This window comes from Trachypithecus francoisi, unplaced genomic scaffold (assembly GCF_009764315.1).
Source record: "Trachypithecus francoisi isolate TF-2019V2 unplaced genomic scaffold, Tfra_2.0 Lachesis_group9, whole genome shotgun sequence".
NCBI lineage: Eukaryota > Metazoa > Chordata > Mammalia > Primates > Cercopithecidae > Trachypithecus > Trachypithecus francoisi.
In genome coordinates this window covers 58,882,232-58,887,131 of record NW_022681474.1, presented here as the reverse complement: position 1 = coordinate 58,887,131, position 4,900 = coordinate 58,882,232, and positions in this window count along the sequence as shown.

Here is a 4,900-nt window from a genome sequence, read left to right as displayed (position 1 = left end):
GTCTGGACAATGCAAACTAGAAATGAACCAAAGTGAAAATAGGTAAAAGAGACACATCCACACTTAACTCCCTTTGGCGAGTTCACAGGGCGAGCCTGAAGGCAGGCTGATGCAGAGAAAACGGGGGTGCTATATTTCGTCTTGATGTGAGTTCATCACAAAGGGTTTGCATCTTAGCTCTTACTGGAGGAGATGGGAACTAGAAGTTCTCTCACTATCTATCTACCAATGATTGGTAATACAAGCTTAGATGCATAATACTGAAGTGTTCACATGTAATCCTCCCTTTAAACATGTAGACAGAGAACATGACAAAGAAATGCAAAACAGCAACTCCATGAAATTACTGAACGAAGCAAGATGTTCATCTTCTGACACCATTAGCATTTTGTATATATTTACATGTACCTCTATGCGCAAAGCTGCCCTTTTTGTTATAAATAAATTTTTGTCAAGTTTAAGCCTCTTGGTTGTCTTTGTGTCTCCTCTCTTCCATTCAAGTGGTACATTCCGAGAATCCACCATGGATTACCAAGCTATGTCTGCTTCCACTGGTACCTTAAAAATATCCTGAAAAAGGAAATGTGATTTATCAAGATGCCTGTCTTTCCCACAGTTCCTTCATTCATTTGTGCTGTCTCCTTTCTATGTGAACCTGTGGGACCAGAGTCAGGATGCCTTGCTCTAGTTCATAGCTCTAATCTGCAAAAATGCCAGTCTGTTATTACTACACACAGACATAGATGCACTTTACTTTAGGGTTTCTTTAGGGTGTGCACATTCCAAACTCACTGTTTACTTCCAGATGATTGGCACAGTTAACTTTTCCTCAGATTTTATTTTTGAGACGGAGTCTCGCTCTGTTGTCCAGGCTGGAGTGCAGTGGCGCGATCTCAGCTCACTGCAAGCTCCGCCTCCCAGGTTCACGCCATTCTCCTGCCTCAGTCTCCTGAGTAGCTGGGACTAAAGGCGCCTACCACCAAGCCCAGCTTTTTGTATTTTTAGTAGAGACGAGGTTTCACCAAGTTAGCCAGGATGATCTCGATCTCCTGACCTCATGATCCGCCTGCCTTGGTCTCCCAGAGTGCTGGGATTACAGGCGAGCCATCGCAGAAGGCCTTTTGTTTTCTAAAGAGACGGAGTCTCACTCTGTCACCCAGGCTGGAGTGCAATGGCACCACCATAGCTCACTGCAGCCTTGAACTCCTGGGCTCAAGCGATCCTTCAGATTGATTCTATTAACTGGGGTATTATAAATCTCTCCCCCAATCTCACCTCAAATACACATAGGCTGCATGTCCATACACACACACTCACAATAGTCTCACAGTTTCCCCTGAAAATAATCTGACAAATGTCGTAGGCAGCATTGGGACCATGCCGTTAGGTGTTGAGTTTGATTTTTTTCAAGTGTCCCAACATATTCCTCATGTGCAGAGATGAGACTGTAGCATGGCCAAATGCCAAATTTCCAAGAGACATTTTGTCTTCGTCCATTTGTGCTACTATAACAAACCACCTGAGACTAGGTCGTTTATAAACGATAGATATTTACTTCTCACAACTCTGGAGGCAGGGAAGTCCAAGATGAAAGCGCCAGAAAGGTGAGTATCCAGTGAGGGCCAAGTCTCAGCTTCCAAGGCAGCCCCTCCTTGCTGCTTCCTCTTGAGGGGAGTGACATTGGGCCCTCACATGTCAGAAAGGAGAGGCGCAAAAAGGGGCCTAGTGTGTTCTCTCCAGATGGGTCCTAAGATCACTAATCATTTATGAGGTGGAGCTCTCATGACCTTACCACTTCCCAAAGGCCAAACTTTTGCAAGCTGTTGCACTGGATTCCGTTTCAACATGACTTGTTTTTTGTTTGAGATGGAGTCTTGCTCTCTTGCCTAAGCTGAAGTGCAGTGGCAACAACTCAGCTCACTGCAACCTCCGCTTCCCCGATTCAAGTGATTCTCCTGCGTCAGCCTCCCAACTAGCTGGAATTACAGGCACCCACCATGCCCAGCTAATTTTTGTATTTTTAGTAGAGACAGGGTTTCACCACGTTGGCCAGGCTGGTCTTGAAATCCTGACCTCAAGTGATACTCCCGCCTCGGCCTCCCAAAATGCTGGGATTTGTGCTCGGCCTCCCAAAGTGCTGGGATTTGTTGAGCCACTGAACCTGGCCTCAACATTACTTTTGGAGCGGACACAGACACTCAAAGCACAGTGGATGTCACAGTCACTCTCCCTATGCTCAAGGTAAGGGCGTGTAGTCTGTGGCCCAGGTGCAGGCCATCAGTTCCCATGATTGCAAGGTTCACCCTGTGGCATGTTGGCAAGCAGCAATGTCAGGCCATGCTCAGGCACACTGGAGAGGGGTTTTGCATTGGGAGAGCAGGAGAGTTACTTCCTCTGGTAATCTGGGGAGAACTGGTACCTTTTTCTCTTCTCATCAGCACCCGGACCATGGGCCACCATGCATGTGCATCTTGACACTCTTAGGGGTCAGGAAAGCATGTGTGAAGTGAAGGAGCAGCAAGTGAAGGAGCAGCACAGGAGAGGGGTGCAGGTACTACCCTTCCTGAATGCCTCATTAGGCAACTAGAGTGCCACACTCACCTCCCTCAGTTGTCTCCTGCCTTTCCACAAACCTCACAATAGGCCATCTGCATGCACAACTCAGGGGTGTTCAATAACAAACGACAGTCTGTAGGGACGTTCCATGCAGCCCGTGATGATAATCAGAGAGCTCTATCCAGACCATTGGAAAGTGGCGCTAAAGAGCTGATCAGTTCGTGTGCTGTGTGGTCAATACCTTTACAGGTGGGAGCCTCAGAGACCACCTGTCAAACAGACTGAGCCCAAGTCAAGTCATGCAGGCATATAGCCAATGGGCGAGCACTCCTGTCCTGCACACAGAGCATATTAGGATGGGAAGAGATGCGACACTCACCTCCCCCAAGAAAAGTGCATTACAGCACCGGTCAAGTGCAAACCTGCCAGCAACTAGTGGTTCTGTCAAAGAAGCCTTTGCCATAATATGGAAACTATCAGTTAGCCAACAGCAGTTAAAATTGGACTAGACGACCCTGGCTTTGGATGGGCCATCCTGTTTATGCCAATGGTTGTAACTGCTTCCTTTTCACCCTGATGAAGGAGGGACCCCTACCCTGATTCTATAGAAAGGTTGAATACTGAACACCTGACACTGGACAGATAAGATCTAAGTGAGTTTGTCAGTCACACCAACTCTCAGAAAGGTGAGAAGGACACCACATGCCGGACAGAGCCACACAAGGTTCTACTTGGGAGCAGAGTGGAAAAGGAGGGGTTATGGTGAGCAGCTGTATTATCCAGAGAGTACAGTGACCACTGTTTGCTGTGGGAGGATGTGAGGAGTTTAGTGAATAATTCCAAGAGCTGGCAAGGAAGAAAATCTTACTACTTAGGAATAAGCAGGAACTGTGCCTGGCCCTCCTGACAAGGAGGACTGTCTGCTAAGTTACTTCACCTGTGGAAGCACAGTGGTGATGGAAACGAGGTTAGGTCATTTGAGGCCCTTTTGGCTTCAGATATCAAGAGAACCAAGAATACTAGTCCTTAATTTCAGGTCACCATTACCATAATTTAAAATATATTAAGGACATATAAAAGCAATTCAAATGTTCACTAATGGTGATTTACAGGTTCAGTCAAAAACATACGACTAACAAAAGAACACCTTAGTACAGAAACAAGATGTTCCTCGGGGTTGGTTATTTACTTATTTATTTACTTAATACACTTCATTTTTTAGAGTAGCTTTAGGGTTACAGAAAAATTGAGCAAAAAGTACAGCAAATCCTCATATAACCCTTCACCCCTCCGATCGTCCACAGGCCCCCCAATTATTAACACCTTTCATCATTATGGTTCATTTGTTACAATTAATGAGCCAATAGTGATACATTATTATTAACTGAACTCCAGAGTTGACATTAGGGTTTACTCTGCATTTTCCGTTCAGTTTTCCATTCTCTACGTTTCGACAAATTACATTAAAAAATCACCTCTCTGCCTGCCATCCCTCCTTTCCCCTCAACTCTCAGCAACCACTGGTCCTTTCACTGGCTCGATAGTTTTGCCTCTCCCAGAATATCATATAATTGCAATAAAAAAATAGAAAGCCTTTAAAGATTGGTTTTCACTTAATAAGCATTTAGGGTTCCTCCAGGTCTTTTAGTGACTTGATGTCTAATTCCTTATCATCTACCTGAGGATTATATCCTGCAACCTTGCTATAATTGCTTATTAATGTCAGCAGGGATTTTGTTGTTTATTTAGAATTCTCTACAAAGACAATCATGTTATTTGTGAACAAAGACAGTTGTATTTCATCCTTCCAAATCTATGTGCATTTTTTTTATCACTGCATTAGATAGCACTTCAAGTACGATGCTGAAAAGTAGTGTTCCTTGCCATGTTCCTGATCTTAGTAGGAAAGCGTCTAGTTGGAAACCTCAAGGATGATGTTAGCTGTAGGGTTTTTTGTAGCAGTTCTTTACCAACTTGAGTAAGTTCTCCTGTATTCCTTCTGTGTTGAGGTTTTACCACGAATGGATATTGGATTTTGTCAAATGCTTTTTCTGCACCTACTGATATGATCATATTTCATCTTTGAGCTGCTAATGCATGCAATGGATTACAGTGAATATCAAATGTTGAACAAGTCTTGCATTCCTGATTTGCTAACATTTTAAGGATTTCTGTATCTGTGTTCACTGGAAATACTGATCTGTAGTTTTCCTTTCTTGTAATATCTTTGCCTGGTTGTGGTATTAGGGTAATACTAGCCTCACAAAATGAGTTGGGAGTGTTATCTCTGCTTTTATTTTCTGAAAGACACGGTAGAGACTTGGTATCATTTCTACCTTAAGTA